We start from the raw sequence: 17,207 nt of genomic DNA, 5'->3' as shown, positions 1-17,207 counted from the left end.
AAGTATGTACATAGTCAAGTCACACAAATCAACTGTGGCTCTAACAGAAACAACAACAGTAAATTTTTCTGTAAAGCCAGAGATGGTGGCACACACCTGTAATCCCAGCTACTTGGGTGATGAAGATTGGGAAGAGAAAGTCAAGATCAGCCTAGACAAAAAGTGACAGACGCTATCAAAACCAATAAGGTGGGCATGGTGTGAGCTGTGAACACTCAGGTAGAACATACAGTATGTTAAACTAAGCCATGGGCAGGACGCGCCCTGGAGGAGTGGGAAACTATTCTTTCCTAAGGGGCTCAGAACTCTGTGGCTAGAGGAAGTGATCAACATGGCCCCACAGAGGAGGGGTCTTAGGAATGCTTTCAGACAGGAAGCCCCTTGAAGTATTTATATAGAGAGTGAAGAAAAATGCACACACAAAAAGGCAACCATCACTGATGCTAATGTCTGAGGGTCAGGGAGACAGGCAGGAAGAGGGCTGGTTTCCACTGGCCTTGTACCTGAGAAGCCTGAATCTGAGTGGATGTCAGCTACACAAGCCAGCAACAGCGGAGAAGCAGCAATGGAAGAAGTAAAACTGAATCAGCACCCAAGTCAGATGGGTCCTTCACTCAAGTCCTAGCAGGCAGAGATGGAGAATGCCATAAAACAGCCATGCTAGGAGGTCACCAATGTAGCCGGGCTAACTCACACACACTCAACTTGACACCTGAGGAGAAAGCCTGTCTTAAAAACAAACACAAAGTACTGAACAGCACTGATTTAAAAACAATTTCAAGTTTGCAATAATTATTAAAGCAATGACACATAGGAAGAACAGTCATAGTTCACATATAAACTCTCAAGCTGGCAACAATCCAATGCATATGCCTTAAAACGATTACTTTAACACAATAAAACAGGCAAATTAGGAATGCTATAGACTGCTTATGCAAATGTTTGAAATAAAGTAAAATTTAGCATTCAAATGGGGAAGCTATTGAAGTGTCCAGTAATATGCATTTAAATAAGGCACTCTGGCTGGACTGGCAATCATCTATAAATAATTTACGTGTAGATCGAGTTATGGACTACCTAGCTAATAATATGAGTTCTAAAAACATACCCAGTAGGATAATTTCATCTCTAAGGTTAAATAGTAGTGACTTTAGAGGGAATCTAAGTCCCTTTGTGAAGAGTTGCCTTAAAGGATAAATGGCCAGCAGAGGAATGGCTGCAGAAAATGGCAATGGCTCTAGGCCACACAAGAGCTAGGGAAGGGCAGGCCACAGGGCCAGAGGCTTTCCACTTTAACAGCAAACCCTCCTGTAGTCCACTTGCATACACTCTACAGAAAAGTGTCTTCAAATGTAAAGTTACTTATGAGAGAATGTGTAACTTCATCATCTATATGACATTTATGCATATATTTGTCATATATGAAAGGTGAAATTTTTTTTTCAGTATTGGGGATTGAACTCAGGCCTTCAAGCATGCTAGGCTCTACCACTTGAGCCATGCCCCCTACTTTTTTGTTTATGTTTGGTTTTGAGACAAAGCCTCACTAACTTTGCCCAGGCAGGTCTCAACTTGTGATCAGCCAACCTCTGCCTCCTAAGTATCTGAGATTACAGGTATGAGTCACTGGTCCTTCCTTTTTGTTGTTGTTGTTTCTGTTAGACAAAGCACACTGATACAATTATGAAGACAAAACTGATACAACTGACACAATTATAAGCTAATAGGAATAAGCAGTTCATTAGTTTTAAAAGATCAGAGAGTCAGTTAATAATAAATACTTTTTAATTCCTTGCAAAGTGGCTTCAGTCCTATGGACTCAGAATTATACGAGCTGTGCAGCTAACTTCCTTCAGCTGTTCATCTTAAGACTGATGCTTGCTTGTTAGATTTTTAGTTCCAAGATGAGTCACTTGTTGTCGTACACAACTGCAAAACTGACAATTAGACATTCAGGTACTTCACTTTCCTAAGCTTATTCTGAGTTAGATTCGCACATCTGTAGTCATTTTCTCTCATTTAATTGGAGTAGATCTTCAGAAAATGTCCACAAAAAAGGAAAAAAAAGGAGATAAACTTCCAGAATGTTTTCATTTTGTCTACATTCACACTTGTGGATAATTTGTGTGACTGAAAGACTGAAAAATCTTTCCCTGGTAGACACAACTTTTTGACAGTGGCCTGGAGTTCAGCGTTGCTGGTGAGAAACCAAATATCAATTTGACTCATTTTCTTTTGTTACTAACTTTGGGTTTCTTAACCTTAGACTCTCTTAGGATTTTCTTCACCTTTGGAATGCTAAAACTTTAAGAATATATATCCAAGCCAGGTGGCTCATGCTTATGAGATGTTCTCACACAACCCTAGAGATAAAAATGCTGAAATACCAGGTAAAAATAAACATACTTAGATACCTCTAGAGTGGCAGACATATAATAGAAAATTCAAGTTAGAATACTGAAAGTAGAACAATTAAGGGAGTTCAGGCAGGCGCCAGTGGCTCATGCCACTGAAAGCTAAGATCTGATGAGGATCATGGTTTGAAGCCAGCCAGAGCGGAAAAATCTCTGTGAGACTCTTACCTGCAGTTACATACTCAAGAACCAGAAGCGGTGCTGTCACTAAAGTAGTGGAGGGCTAGCCTTGAGCAAAAGAGCTCAGGATAGCACCTAAACCCTGAGTTAAAGCCCCAGGACTGGCAAAAAAATAATAATAATAAAGAACAGAATTCATGGCATCCTGTATGCCTTAGCGTACAGACCTAACTCCATAGCCAACAAAAAAGTGGAGGAAGAAAGAAAATCATACTGGCTAATGGTGTTGGAATCTAGAGCTGAAAAAGCAGGGAAATTTTTAAAGGGAAAGTTTTGGCACCAAGTCAACATCAGATGGCATGAAACCCAAATCCACAACACAAACTGGCTGACAGCAAGCTTATACAAGAAGTCTAGTGAAAAAGCAGGAAAGGAGAAAACAGATTTTTTAATTTTGTGGTTCTCTTATTAACTGGAGCAAATCCATCAATCATTTGCAGCTTGAGTGGGAGAAAGATGAATGTGGACAGGTTTGATATGTCAGAGTACAGAACCAAGAGCCAGCACAGAGCTGTCAATTAGGATGGAATTCTGAGGAGCAAAGGCATTGACGGAGGAGGTGAGCAATGTTTCTGCCAACAGCTTTTTGTGCTGACTGCTAAATTATGCAGACATAAGGTACAAGGAAGACCTACAGGAAATCTGACTAAGAAGGAGCAGTAGAAACTTCTGTGAGTAGGGGTGAGCGGACACTTCACAGGCAATAAACTTTGTACTTTCAAGCCAGGGAAACTGACTGCCTGCAAGAACAACAAGAAAACCCAGTGTCCTTTCTACAGAAATGACAATGAATAGTTTTCAACCAAGTATTTCTAAATGTGCAAAGAAATAACATGTTACATATTCTTACCTGGAAATGCAAATCAACAGAATTAACTCTAAATGGGATTATATGCTGAATTTAGCATATAAAATAACACAACAAGAATAAAATAATATAATTACACTCAAAGAATTGAGAGATAATATACTATCTGTGGGTCAACAAATAAGTAATGTCAAAAGAAAACAGAACCTAATAAAATAAAGACTCTGTATCTGAAAAGTAAAATTGAAATAGAATATTCACCAAGTGGACACAGGAAAAAAAAGTTAGAAATGGCAGAACTGGTCAAATTGAAGATGAAAATTTTTAAAAATTCAAGGCAAAAGTGAGAAAATACTTAAGTAATCTGGTTTGAAGTATTAGAGACCTGTGAGATAAGTGAAGTTATCTGACATATGCTGGTTGGACACTTAGCAGAACAGGCAATAAAGAGGAAGGGAAAAAAACATAATAGCTGAAACTGTCTCAATTGATAAGAAATTCAACAAAATTTAACAAGTATAAAAAGAAAATGAATACTGAGCACATTTAGCTCTTCAGTGGGGTCAGAAAAAGCTGATATTCCTTCCACAAAAGGAAAAACACTGAGACAGATACCTGAATTCTCATAAGAGTTTATGGGAGTTAAAGTGATTGGACAACATTCAAAGTACAAGCAAGAATTCTATTTTAGTAAGGTCATCCTTCAATAATAAAATGAAAATAACATTTCAAAGACACAAAATTAAGAGAATAGACTGCAATTAAACCTCAATTACAAGAAATGCTAACAGAAATTCTTCAGTCATACTAGAAATGACACAGGTGGCCATTCAGAAATGAAGGAAATTAAATAAACTGGCAAAGAGAGCCCATACGAATACCTTCATTCTCAAGGCAAGAACAAGAATCTTATTTTCCTCACATAAACTGAGTGTTGGCTTTTGAATCATTCCATCTGTCTTCACCTCATTTTGCTGCCTCCATTCCAGTAACTGTGGGTTTTGTCAAGGAACCTTACAAGATACTGTGGCTGTACCAGGGTTTGAACTCAAGTCCTTGTGCCTATTGAGCCATGCCCTCTGCATATTTTGCTTTGGTTGTTTTCGAGGTAGAGTTTTGCTTATATGCCTGGGTGTGCCTGGACCATGATCCTCCTATTTAAACTTCCCTAATGGCCAGAATGACAGCTAAGCACCACCATGCCCAGCTTTTACGGGAAGAGATGGGGTCTGAGGAACTTTAGGAACCATGCGCTTTCCTTTTTAGAACTCTGATTCCTGTCTATAGATTAGATATAATTTATAAATGGCAAAAGCAGTAGAAGATATCTTAAAAAGACAAGTAAATTAAAGAAGCACAAAGTATTATTTATATACTCTAATCAAGAGCAATCTGAAGACACAAATCAACTAAAACAACCATAATATAAAAACTGCCAAATGGCCAGGTACTGGTGGTTCATGCCTGAAATCCTAGTTACTCAAGAGACTGAGCTCTGAGGGTAGGAAAGTCCATGATGAGACTCTTATATCCAATGAAGCACAAAAAAAAGCCAAAGTGGTACTGTGGCTCCAGTGGTAAAGCACTAGCCTTGAATGAAAAAGCTCAGGGACTATGTGGGGGAAGGAGGGGGGAAGGGAACCTTTTGCTAAATGATCTTTTCCTTTGATTTTCAGTTTCTTCTATGAACAAAAGGTCAAAATGAGGGGCTGGGGATATAGCCTAGTGGCAAGAGTGCCTGCCTCGGATACACGAGGCCCTAGGTTCGATTCCCCAGCACCACATATACAGAAAACGGCCAGAAGCGGCGCTGTGGTTCAAGTGGCAGAGTGCTAGCCTTGAGCGGGAAGAAGCCAGGGACAGTGCTCAGGCCCTGAGTCCAAGGCCCAGGACTGGCCAAAAAAAAAAAAAAAAAAAAAAAAAAAAGGTCAAAATGAGGAACTGAAGTAATTTCTTCTAAGATTATCATTCTGCCCAACCTCACATTCCTAAATAAAATATTAAATTCAAGTGTCAATTTAGGTGCCAGTGGCTCACACCTATAATCCTAGCTACTCCAGAGACTGAAATCTGAGGATTGTGGTTCAAAGCCAGCCCAGGCAGTCCCTGTAAAACTCTTTTTTCCAATTAACCACAGAAAGTAGGAAGTGGCGCTGTGGCTCAAAGTGGTAGAGCACTACTAGCCTTGAGCTAGAGCTAAAGGAACAGCAAACACCCAGGCCCTGAGTTGAAGCCCCATTACCCACACACACAAAAAAGAAACAATGTATGAACTTTATGGCTACAAGTAGAATCTTTTGTTTCTAAAAGCATGCTTCCATTTAACTAGATGAGTCAGTGTGTCAATTTAATGTCATTTGGGCTATAAGAGTTTGCTAGCTTAATGGCTCCAGAGACTGTAATTGTTGACCAAAACAGTTGAACAAGAATCCATATTTTTACCAAATGAGATTTCAGGATGAATAGCTTTCCAAATTAAACTATTAAAATTTAATGCCAACAGTTAAAACTAACTTTTCTCAAGCTCCATATGGACTGATTATTTACTTTCTTCAACTCTTGGGACTATTTTAATGAGAACAGAATTACAGGCTTGAAATGGATTTCACTCTCAGTACAAGGAACAGGGCATTACAATTTCCACTTAAATGTGCTCTGTGACCACTGTAACTCCTGTACCCCCCAGGGAACATTAGTATGCTTTCTCCATCTTATTTATGTTGGAGGGTTTTATGTGTTTATCAATGCTGGTAGATGCCCAAGGCCTGCTTACTCACACCTTTTCTTGTTAACTAAAGGAGAGGTACACATCAGTTAACTTAGTTCATCTTCTCAGGGATCTTCAATACAAGTTCCTGGGGGTTGGGTTTTGTTTGTTTTTTGTTTTCTGGGCTGGACAGTCTACTGGCATTTCTCTCTATCTATCTATGCAGTCATAGGCTGGATTGTTTACTGCTCTTTCTATCTATCTATGCAGTTATTTTCCCTCTGGGAAGCAAAGGAAGAACTCCTAAATCTACCTTTATTCCCTGCTTGACTTTCTACCAGGTAAATAAAGACTGGTGCCTGAACACAGAAGTGTGGTGTCCAAAACAATTACAGGGCCATCTCACAAGTAGTTTGCCAAACTGAAATTATACCTAAAACTTAAATTTAAGGACACTTTGATAAAAATAGAAGCTGTCCACCAACACTGAGAAAGCAACAATAACAGCCTTCAATCTGTGTAAATTCCATAGTCAGAAAATGGAAGTACCTATACTTTTTCAAATAAACACCAGTAGCTAGTGTTAAAACCTAAGAACTTTTTTTTTTTTACAAAGCACTACTAAGGCATCTTGTAAACAGAGCCTCTCCCCAGGGATCCAGGACTAACTGGCAACATGGTAACTATACAACCATGTGTATCTCAGCAATAACAAGAAAGATTGGTGTTTAGAAGATACTCCCTTAGGAGAGTAGGTGTAAGCTGGTATTTGTTGGCAGAAAACATTAATGATTAAAGACACCACAAATTCAGAAACATTATTGTCTGCTTGGTGAGTTACACATAAGTGTATTTGAAAGCCTAGAATAACAGGTGAGTTTGATTATTTTTCAGCATTTATATGACTGTGAGGCCATGGATCTTACATAAATCCACTTGTTTCTCTCACAAAAAAAGTTGGAGGCCACCAGCTCAGACACTCTGTATGGTCAGCCCAAAGATTGGGCTGATGATGTTCATTCTTTCAAATGGGAAAAAAGAATGAGAGGATCACAGGTACAGATACGTGTCATCACCTTGCATCATTCTGGAAGACATTCTCCAGTGACAGAGTCCCTCTGCTTTCTGATCCATTCTTACGAGAACATGAGTGGATGGAAATGTGCTCAGGAAATTCAGCAGCAGTGTTGTCATCTGAGGCAGTCATTCCTGATTATGCTGCATAGGTAACTAAAGATGACTCTGGATGAGCTATTACATCTGATTATCTAAATACTCCTTTCATATGGCTTTTTCCTGACTAAAATAAAAATAGCCCCCAACCTCCTATCAAGGTACACTTCAGCACTGGTGTCTGCCTGTCAGTTAGCATAATCTGGGCTCTAAACTGTATATTCAAATAAGTTTAGTGGAACTTTTAAGGCCAAAACACGACAAAGACTATTTTCTAATGACATTCCAGTCACGAATTAAGAAATCCAAATACTACTAAATCAGTACTTTAAAAATTATCATGACTAAGTAGAATTGAAGAATAAGATGATGGCTCAAAAGTAGAAAAATAATCAGCTTAAATTCATTACAAACAAACAGGCAAAGATGATGACTCAGAAGCACGAGAGAGGATCCATAGACACGGATGTGTGTGGTGTTCCATTGGTATCAGCCTCCTGTGGCTGCTATGACAAACCGCCACATACTTGATGGCTCAAAACAACAGTAATCTATTAACCCACAAAGTCCAAAACCATCTCCAAAAGTCTTGTACTCATCTCTTCCAACCTCTGGAGGTCAGCACCCTTTGATTTGTGCCATCCCACTGTAGACCTGGGGGTCAGCGCCCTTTGTCCTGTGTCATACCATTCAAGTCTCTGACTTGGAGTTCACACAACTTCCACACAGTGACGTCAATCCACCTGCTCCTCTGTTGTGACCATGGTTAGAGTCTGTCCAGATAACTCTTATACCTCAGATCATCATGTGATCAAATAAAAAGTCTATTTCCTTTTCCAAGTCACAGTTACAGAGTTCAGGGATTAGAATCCAGTATATGTAGGGGCCTATTATTCTGCGTACCATATTATTCCAAAGAAAGAAAGAGGGAAGGAAGGGGAAGAAAGAGAAGAGAATTTTCCTTTCTATACTGGCTTGATGGGGCTGCCACAATACAATAGCAGAGTGTTTTAACCTAGGAATTTGGGGGCAAGAAGTCCAAGGTCAAATTGTCAGCTGGTGATTTCTTCCGAGGCCTCTCTCCTTGATCTGTCCACTAAGCCCTCCATGGCCCCTGTGACCTAGCACTGAGATCCTGGAGTAGTATACACCAAAAACACTGCATCAGGACATTACTCTCACAAGCTCATTCACCTTAACTGCCTTTTTAAAAAGATCTCACCTCCAGAAAATGTCACATTGGGAATCAGAGATTCAACCTAAGAATACTGGAGAGAAACCAACTACTCTCTAACACTTTAAGACTATTCACATAGGAGTAGAGTCAAGGCCCTAAGCTGGAATTTGTCTAAATTGTCTGAAATTAACCCTAAGTTCTTTTGAGTCCTTGCTACTCTTCCAGTACCCAACACTGTCCTCCAGGGTCCTCCCAGGACATTTCCATCCTTCTACGCAGTCTCACCAAGAAACTGTGTCCTATAAACACGTGCTAGCTCCCTGCTATCTAGGAACTTGTGAACCACCAGACCGGGAGCTGCTGCAGCTGGACCAACTGAAAAATGCCTCTCCTCTTTGCTCAACAAGTGGACTGATTTCTGCAAAGAGACATCTGCCGTCAATTTAGGCATCTTAGACACAGCTATATATCCATTCTTCCTTAATGACCACTTGTTACTCTTAGAAATCAAACATCTTTTTATAAAAATATTAATTTTGGGTTGGGGATATGGCCTAGTGGCAAGAGTGCTTGCCTTCCATACATGAAGCCCTGGGTTCGATTCCCCAGCACCACATATACAGAAAACGGCCAGAAGTGGCGCTGTGGGTCAAGTGGCAGAGTGCTAGCCTTGAGCACAAAGAAGCCAGGGACAGTGCTCAGGCCCTGAGTCCAAGCCCCACAACTGGCAAAAAAAAAAAAAAATTAATTTTTTTTGTTTTCTAAGGTTAATTTAATGACTATTTCCCTCAAAGGACATTCAAAAGTAGCTATTTAAATCTGTTTCCTCTCCAAAATATCTATCTATCTATCTATCTATCTATCTATCTATCTATCTATCTACTTATCTCTCTATCTATCTAAATCTACACCCTTAACAGAAAAGGATTTACCTTCTTTGTACTAAAGACACAGCACACTAAAGAAGAAACTAAAAACTTTGGCACAACAGAAATTTAGGACTGATATTATTAATTTATATCCACTTTAGGAGTTCTATGCTAGACATATTATACATAATATTATATACAAATGATTTATACATATAAAACATTTACTAGTAATTACTTTATTTGTAATAGTTTCAGTGAAATATGGGATCATAAAAATACAACCTAATGTGCCATGAGTATTTCTATGCAAACCTAAGATGTCTCTATGCTTTGATTGCAAGCACAGAACAGTGGTTTTCATCTACACACGTGCAGTCTATTGTACATGGGCTGTGTTAATGTGGCCAGATTTCCTCTCTTTAGTTAATACCAGTAAGTCTTTTGAATTAACAGAAACATAACAAGAAGTAATTCCCATCAAAACTCTATGAAAGTTTGTTTTTCCTTCATGTGAGCGGCTGCTATCTATTTTTTCCAATAGTAAAAATCTTATGTAATGGTTAAAAATATAAACCAAAGAAAAGAACTTCCCTAATGTTAAAAAAATGTTTCTTTTGTATCTAAAACACTGTGCCAAAGCTATCGCACAGTGAACCTTTATTTAAGGATGAAACCTCTAATCCATGGTACTGGACGGCATTATCAGTGTGGTCGTGGCCTGGACTGTCTCACTTCAGAGCAACTGTCCGCTTCCTATCGGCTCTGCCAGTGATAAGGCTTTTCCTTTCCCAGGAATTGTAACACCACAGGCAACTTTAGTACTGTTACCTCTATATTAAGAAGGAAAAATCAGGCACAGTGGTGCATGCTTGCAATCCCAGAACTTGAAAAGCTGAGACAAGAAGATTACTAGTTTCAGGCCAGCCCAGACTACATGCTAAAATATATGACACCACTATCACATTAAAGCAAACCATTAAAACTCCAGCAAGTTTTCTTAAAGTAAATAAGGTTAGAATGGTAAATCCATTATCTAGCTTCAACCAAAGGCCAGAAGTAATTTCTTAAAATAACATATAGCTTACTAGCTTATGTTCAATATTTTACTCGGGATATGGGGGGGGGGGGGTGGATAACCAGGGCTTGAACTCAGCACCTCAGCAGTTTGCTTATTCAGGACTAATACTCTGTACTTTAGCCATGGCTTCAGTCTATGTTCTAAATTTGTGTGTGTGTGTGTGTGTGTGTGTGTGTGTGTGTGTGTTGTGTTCTATGCATATGAACATGCACACACTGGTACTAGGGCTTGAACTCAAAGCCCAGGTGCTCTTTTTCAGCTTTTTGTTCAAGACTAGCACTCTACCACTTAAGTCACAGCACCACTTCTGGTTTTCTGGGGCTTAATTGAAGACAACAATCTCCCAATCTTGCTTGCCCAGGCATGAGCTACTGGTGCCCAGCTATGTTCTGTAGTTCTAAACCAGAAGTTCAACACATCTGCTACTCTGGTCTAACTCGTCACACTTGACACTTTTTTCCAACATCTGTTCCAGCCCTTCTTTTCCCTCTCTTCCACCTCTGCCTCCACCATCACCAACACTAGTCACAACCAAAAAATTTGAGCAAGAAATGAGGTGCTGAGTTCAAGTCCTGATACTAGTACAAAATAAAATCGCTCAGCCTCTTCATCATAAAATGACTTGAATTGAGGGATCTGAATTTGTTTTTTAAAAGGGGGGAGGCTGATCTTAGTCCTCTAGCAACATCTAGCACTTAAGACAAAAGACAATACTTACAGGCATTACAATTACTTACAATTTCGTCTTTCCATGTATGATTCCTTTCCCAGTTCACTTAAAGCACTTTCTGTACTCCACCAAACATGTCACTAAATTTGTGCTTTCAAGATAGGAATTGCCATCTGTAATATCTTTAAGTATAAAGCACATCAACATCCTAAATGTCGCTCATCACATCCCTTTCAAGGGTGTCTTGAAATATAACAACACTGAACTTTATACCAATAAAAATCACACAATATGCATTCTTTAAGACTTTTGGCTTCTTTCACTTAACACTGCATTTGTGTGATTCATCCATGTGCTTAAGGACATAATTTCTATATTCATATCAATACTTAGTATTGCATTGTATGACTACACCAAACTAAGTACCTAATTCTATGACTGATGGGCTATTTCCCACTACTTGTCTATTTCAACTGCTGTGAAACTGTTGGTCAGGGCATTTTAATGAACATATGTCTCCATTTCACTTGGGCATATTACCTAGAAGTGGAGTTTCTGAGTTACACATTCAGGTATATATTGTCCAAAGTTTCCAAAAATAACTATCAAAGCTAAATTTCTGCAGAGTCCTTCATTCATCAAATAAAAAATGCATTAAACAAAAGTATGTTAAGGTACAATTGTGTGTGTGTGTGTGTGCACGCGTGGCGTGTGTGTGTGAGCAGCTCCTGGGACTTGAACCCAGGGCCTAGGCATTGCCTCTAAACTTTGTCTCAAGCCTAGTTTACTATCACTTGAGCCACATCTCCACTTCTGGCTTTTTGGTGTTTAATTGGAGATAAGAGTCTCACAGACTTTCCTTCTGGGCTGGCTCTTAACCTTGATCCTCAGGTCTCAGTCTCCTAAGTAACTAGGATTATAGGTGTGAGCCATGAGCACCTAGTGAAGGTACTATTTTTGACTAGTATCAAAAATAGTAATTAGAGGGGCTGGGGATATAGCCTAGTGGCAAGAGTGCCTGCCTCGGATACACGAGGCCCTAGGTTCGATTCCCCAGCACCACATATACAGAAAACGGCCAGAAGCGGCGCTGTGGTTCAAGTGGCAGAGTGCTAGCCTTGAGCGGGAAGAAGCCAGGGACAGTGCTCAGGCCCTGAGTCCAAGGCCCAGGACTGGCAAAAAAAAGTAATTAGCATAAAAAATAGTGGCTTACCTATTTTTGTCAAGATCACTCTGCACCAAGTCCCTGTCTCTGTACAGCATTTATTTCTTTTGCCATATACCTAACGCATACTAGGTATTATACGTTCTACATTTGGAAAACTTAAGATTAGCTATGTAAGAAAAGGTGAACCACTCATCCATGAAGCTTTCATTCTATTGAGGACACTAATATAAACATAGGCAGTAAAAAATATATAGGCATAGCATGAAAAAAGAGTGCAATTAAATATAGAACATTACAAGGATGAGGATTTGAGGGGAAATAGGGTCCCACTTAGGCAAAACGCACAGGGGAGGCAGCTCTGCTGCGGTGAAGGGAGGAGGGTCTCAGGTGAGGTTACACTGTGAAGGTGAACCACAGTTGCATTTAGCATGGATTATAAGAGGAGAGAAAACACGGTCTGCTCAGTGAGGGGAGAGGAGCTACAAATACCCCAATCATAACAGACAACTCATAAATGTTGATTAGATAAACAATAATATATAAAAATAAATTTGTGATAGGATCTATTAAAACAAACACACCCTGATTTATAGGCAAATTTCAAAGTATCAAGTACATCCTCTTTAACAGCAGCTAAATATTACGTTTCAAATCTTCCTTTGTTGTCATTCTTACAGTCATTAACAAATATCATTTTAATAGGATCAAATGCTTAGGTTTGACAAGAGATAACTAAAGTTATTTTTTAATTAATATGTCACCATTTCTGTGAATTGCTAACAATATCTCAAACAAGACTGCCAAACAGATCTGTGCCCCCCCAAAAAAACTTGTTAAGTATACAGAAACATACTGTTTTTAACAGATGATTTAAGAAAATTACTTTAAAATGCTTCAACAAGCATTACTAGAACTAAAGATAACATGTCACTCATATATTTTTATGAATTGCTTTTGGATTTTCAATGTTGACTTATTTCTTAGTGTTTTAATTTTAATACAGTTTAAATAGGAAGTAGATAACATGGATTTCAGTTTAAAAAAACACCATGTCAGCCATATGAATGGACAAATAAATCTCTTTTCCATTTTTCCTCTCCTAATGAAAACAGCAGTCCTTCCAAGGACTTCTTTAGAACTGAGAAGCGTAGAGTACTCTTCCAGTTTGATTTGCTATGTTAAGAATCCATGTTTTCTTAACTGACCAATTTGGTGTACCAAATTGGCAACTTATGAAGTTTGTGGTCAGCTCTGATAATCTTTCCTCTTGTAAAACAATGAAAGGTTTTATAAAGAAGCTTATCATGCTTGCATGTGTGCACTTATTAGAAAGTGTTACTTAATCTCCCCTCCCCCTGCCCATAAATTAGGTCAGAGGAAAGCCAAAAAAAAGTTAAAACAGAAATACCAGAAAGGGGGGAAAAGTATTTATTAAATGAGTCAAACTAGAGCACATAAAATGCAAACTATAAAATTTTAAAAAGAGCTGATTTAGCCAAGAGTGGCCAATAACTGTATACCTTTGAAAAGCTTTAGGGTAAGACTTGGAAAAAAAAAAAAAACACTAACTTGCTAGGGGAAAGGGTTCAGAAATGAGCACATCAAGCACAAAGGAAAAAAGACATAACACAAATGAAAAAGCAAACAAAGTAAAGATTTAGAAAATTACAACATACAATCAGACTTTCCCAAAGTTGGATTTAACGAGTTGTAATTACTTTGGAAGCAGTACCTGCTACTCAAAACCACACTGCTAAAGCTGTAGGAAAGCGTGAGAATGCAACAGCTAACTCCATAAAAGGGCTCAGCAGAAAGTGAGCCTTGGGTGTAATGGACAGGACAACAGGGAAGAGAGAACCCGGCTGGGGGGAAATAAAGTATGTCACTGCTACCTCTAGCTACTCAGTGGAACAGGGAGATGGAAAGTATGCTTCTCTCCACCAAAAAGCTTTTAAGTATTTCCATTATTAAATGCCTATTATACTAGGTAACACACCAACCAGTAATTCCTACGGTCCCTACCCTTTGAAACACTTACAATTACAACTAATAAATGACAACAGACCAAACAGCTGCACCCACATGGGTAACCTCCACAAGGAAGGAAAAGCTGTCCACTGCTGCCCAGCCCACCGGGGTGTCATGGGGGCTGCACACACAGGAATGTCTACCAGGAGCTACTAAATCAGGAAGCTGCTAAGCACTGATGGACTTCAGGAGATCTGACACCAGAGAAGAAAAGGTGAGCATACTATATTCTGGGGTTACACAGGAGTTGGGAGGAGGTACAAAGGTGAAATTAACTGCCCATACTGGAGTAGAGTGGTAAGAGCACTTCACACCATGGCTACCATTTCCAGAGGTGAAGCTATCGTGGAGGCAAAACAGTCACGCATCTCTACCACGACAGGAAGCACTAAGGTCTCTTATTTCTTAGAAGGACACACAATGGCCCCACGATGGGAGGCCCTCATTACCTAGCGGCCAAAGGGAAGAATGGAAAGCAGCACTAGAGACAAGAATGTAACATAGAAAGCACTGATGTTCCTGTCTCTGATACTAGTGTTCTGAAACTTAAAAAAAAACAAAAAACAAAAAAAAAAACACCTGATAAATGAGAGATACCCATTCTTTTTTTTTTTTTTTTTTTTTGCCAGTCCTGGGCTTTGGACTCAGGGCCTGAGCACTGTCCCTGGCTTCTTCCCGCTCAAGGCTAGCACTCTGCCACTTGAGCCACAGCGCCGCTTCTGGCCGTTTTCTGTATATGTGGTGCTGGGGAATCGAACCTAGGGCCTCGTGTATCCGAGGCAGGCACTCTTGCCACTAGGCTATATCCCCAGCCCGAGATACCCATTCTTTAACACTACATCCTCTTTATACAAGCTCTTAAAGGAGCAACAGAAAACAACAACAACAAAACAAAAACAAAAACAGAAAATCAAGAGGTCTCCAACCTTCCTTCCTGTACTTCTGTAATACAAGGGATTATCATTTCACTTACTTGGATGTAGATCCATCTAATCTATAAGTATAAACTAAATATGAACCTCCCAATGGCTATAGCCTCATGTCAGACAAAAAGACAATTCAGCTGGGTGCTTATGGCTCACACCTGTAATCCTAGCAACTCAGGAGGCTGAGATCTGAGGATCACAGTTCAAATCAGCCTGGGCAGGAAAGTCTGTGAGACTCTTATCTCTAATTAACCACCAGAGCACTGTGGCTCAAGTGGTAGAGCACTGCCTTGAGCTGAAGAGCTCAGGGACAGTGCCTAGGCCCAGAGTTCAAGACTCCCGATACACACCCCCACCCAAAAAAAGAAGACAATTTATCAATGAGCTGAGAATCTCAGAAGAAAATGTTCAAAATTAAGTGTGATGAAACTATTTTCAACTATGTTTCTAAACCACATTTTACCCTTGGATTCTATCATATAAATAATGTGTGCAAAGGAACAAAGAAGAAGAATCAATGTAGTGAAACTTGGTGCTACAGAACAATAAACTGGTAATTACAGGAAAAATATAAAACCCAGAGTGCCAAGAAAACAAAAGAAAAATCAATAAATGACCACAGACACCTAAACTAAATGAACAATACAGAATTTTTCTAGGCATAATGTTAAGGTAAAATAAATTGTTTAATAACATCCTCGTTTTAAAATATTCTTCCATGGTATAAAATACTAGCTAGAAAGGCACATGCAAATCTGCAAATCCAGGCAAATGTATGTCTATGTATGCATATTATTGTATATGTTTATCAGATAGTTTTAAACAAGTTCTCTAGCTGAGAGACTGGAAAAGTTATCTTACCAAACAGAAGGCTAGAATTTGTTCCTGCAGGTAAAGAATGACTACTGCGCTGCTGCGAGAGGCAGGCAAAATTCAGCAACACCAGATGCTACTATAGATAGTATAGCTAATTAAGATTTAATGTACTTTTCTGCTTCAATAATTAAATGGGGAGGGACAGCAGGGAATTGCTTTATATTGCTAAGGAAATCACATAATGGTCAAAAATGTGAAAATAAATTTCCAGGGAAAATTCTGTTGGCTTTCATTTGTTTAAGGAACATTTTCACTTAGGAGGGGCTCTCTTTGCCCTCCCCCTTTCATTTGGAATTTGAATTTAATGTGGTAGATTTTAGTGCTTTCAGAGTAAGAAGTTCTGGACAAACCAGCTGTCATGACCATGGAGGAAATCTCTGTCTAATGGAATAAAAAGAGGAGCCAATGGGGCTTGGCAGCCATTTTATTACCGTCTGATTTAGCAGCATCTGACAGAGATGCAACTTTCATCGTACACCTTTAACTACCAAATCCACAAAACAAACAGAAGGTTTACCATGGGAGGTAGGGCAGGATCTGACTACATCCTGTAGTTACTCTTGCAGCAAAACAGCATGTGTGGTGAAAATTGCTATGGGAACCTGGGAGCCCATAAGAAAAATGAGTTCTGGTTGAGTGTCTCTTTAAATATCCTATACCACGACCTCCCCAGGAAATAAAAGGTTTACACGCAGATATTCATTTTAAATATGAGCAACTATTACCATTAAAATACTGCATCATGATGTTATTAAACTCTGCAAAGTAATGGTGGTGCTGAAATCTTATTTAGCATTGAATACTCTCACTGTATGTTTTTTGCTTGCACATTACTATTGATTACTCTATAAACTCAAATGTAAATAAAGGAATAGGTTTGTGTTTTACTTCCTACTGTCTGTACCTTAATTTTTTTATTTTTACCGTTTCATATGGCATGTTGTACCTTAAATTTGAAACAGAATTGTGATGTCAGAGATTTTGTTCTTCAAATAGCAGGTATGCTTCTAAATTCATCACCATCAGGAACCAGGTCAAATAGAAGAAAAAAATAGTAAATAAGGCATAAAAAAGGTGAGAGAACTCAAAGATAAGATGAAATTAAACATAGAAACACTGGCATTACAAGG

At 39.0% G+C, this 17,207-nt stretch overlaps 1 protein-coding gene and 1 long non-coding RNA gene across 2 annotated transcripts in view; one reads left to right on the top strand and one right to left on the bottom strand.

Moving 5' to 3' along the window:
- Commd10 (COMM domain containing 10) overlaps positions 1-17,207 on the bottom strand; it is a 76,853-nt gene that overhangs the window by 24,112 nt on the left and 35,534 nt on the right. The gene's annotated exons all lie outside the window — the stretch shown is intronic.
- LOC125341749 lies at positions 11,891-13,064 on the top strand. Its single transcript, XR_007209075.1, has 2 exons — positions 11,891-12,055; positions 12,266-13,064. It is a non-coding gene; the product is annotated as an uncharacterized LOC125341749 (long non-coding RNA).

Source organism: Perognathus longimembris, chromosome 25, assembly GCF_023159225.1.
Source record: "Perognathus longimembris pacificus isolate PPM17 chromosome 25, ASM2315922v1, whole genome shotgun sequence".
Classification (NCBI taxonomy): domain Eukaryota; kingdom Metazoa; phylum Chordata; class Mammalia; order Rodentia; family Heteromyidae; genus Perognathus; species Perognathus longimembris.
This window is presented reverse-complemented; position numbering and strand designations above follow the sequence as displayed.